This window comes from Echinops telfairi, unplaced genomic scaffold (assembly GCF_000313985.2).
Source record: "Echinops telfairi isolate 266 unplaced genomic scaffold, ASM31398v2 ScPeMD7_9;HRSCAF=40, whole genome shotgun sequence".
NCBI classification, from domain to species: Eukaryota; Metazoa; Chordata; class Mammalia; order Afrosoricida; family Tenrecidae; genus Echinops; species Echinops telfairi.
Window position 1 is genome coordinate 34,062,516 of NW_022103906.1, and position 1,982 is coordinate 34,064,497.

A 1,982-nucleotide genomic window follows, 5' to 3' on the forward strand; every position below is an offset into this window, starting at 1 on the left:
GACTTTGTTGCTTCTCCACTAGATGGCTGCTTATTTATCTTCAAGCCTTTAAAACCCCAGATGCTATCTCTTTTGATAGCTGGGCACCATCAGCTTTCTTCAACACATTTGCTTATGCACCCGCTTTGCCTCCAGTGATTATGTCAGGAAGGTGAGCATCAATAGAACAAAGTGTTCTTGCATTGAGGGAGTACTTGAGTAGAGGTCCAATGTCCATTTGCTACCTTAATACTAAATCTATAAATATATGTACATAGATCTATTTCCCCATCATCATATATAAATATATTTACTTATGTACATGCCTGCATTTAGCCCTCTATAAAAGCCCTTTGCCTCTTAGTTATTTCCTCTATTTCCTTTTACTTTCCTGTTGTCCCACTATCATGTTCAGCCTTCATTTAGGTTTCAGTAATTCCTCTGGGTTACATTGGCTTTGATCAAGCCCTTCCAGGCTTCCTACTCCCTGCACGCCATCGATTTTAGATCACTTGTTGTTTCCTGGTTCCTGGGTTTGTTAACACCCACTTCCTTTCCCCACATCCCTCTCACCCATATCCCTGCCCTCCCCGAAACCTCCAGTCCTGTTGTTTTATCCAGATTGTTTATCCCACCTATCTTATCTAGATAGACATGCAGAGATGTTAATATGCACAAAAACAAGACCAAGCAAAACAAATCAACAAAAGAAAACAAAACAACAAAAACCAATGACCAAAAAAAGCACTTATGAATAGTTCAAGGTCTGTTTGTTGACCTTTAGGAGTGTTTTCTAGTCGAGTCTGATGGGGTGTCATGCCCTGGCTCCAAAGTCTATTTTTGGTACTCCCTCAGGACTTCCTTGCTCTGCTCCCCTTGATGTTCTGTTGAGGACCCATAGCGTTTTGCCTCAGTGTGGTGGGGTCAGATCGGGCACAATTCCTGTACTGCCCCCAGTGTTGTCCCCTGTAGGGTTATGGATCAGTGAGGACGTTGTGTCTTGTAGTGGGGCCAGCTCTCTGATCCTCTCTATGTATTGGCTGCTCTGAGCAGGAATATTATCCTCAGGTCTTGGTGGGCCAGGATGTGTTCCACTCTCTCTTCCTCCCCCTTAATTTGCTCCTGTGCGCTCTGATCAGACATATCCCTCTCCCTGAGCTGTAGCTTCAGTGCTGTCCTCTGAAGCAAATTCTTCTTCAAGGAGGGGAAGCTGTCTGTGTAGTTGGGACTGGGGCCAGCCCCTCTGACCTCTCTCTTGGTTTCCTGCTTCATGCCTGTATGTTGCATTCACGTCTTAGAGCATCTGGTTGAAGTCTGGTCCCTCTTTTCCTGTGGAGATATTAAATCCCTTGTTGTTCCCTTGTCCCTGGGTTTGTTAACAACCACTTCCTTTCCCCCCTCCCTCTCTCCCATGTCCTCGCCCCCCTCCCACCCCTCTGAACCCATTGGCCCTGTTGTTTTCTCCTCTGGATTGTTTATCCCGCCTATCTTATCTAGATAGACATGCAGAGATAATAATATGCACAAAAACAAGACAGAGAAAAACAACAACAACAACAACAACAACAACAAAACAACGACAAAAGAAAGAAAAGCCTGTAAATAGTTCAAGGTCCATTTGTTGACCTTTAGAAGTGTTTTCCAGTCCAGTCTGATGGGGTGCCACACCCTGGTCCTACAGTCTATTTTTGGTACTCCCTCAGGACTTTACTACTCTGTTCCCCTTGTTGCTCTGTTGCATACCGGCCCTTAGGGCTTCCCCTTGGTGTGATGTGGTCAGATCAGGCACAGTTCCTGCACTGAGTTTCCAGTGTTGTCCCCCATATCCCTATGGGTCAGTGAGGGATGTCGTGTCTCCTGGTTGGGCCGGCCCTATTGTCCTCCCTATATACGTAACATTTTTAAGTGATCAGTGTGTCAAGATTCATTAAAGAAAAATTAAAAAATACAAAGAAGAAAATTTAAACCACAGGCACTTTGATTGCCAGATAATAGTAAACACA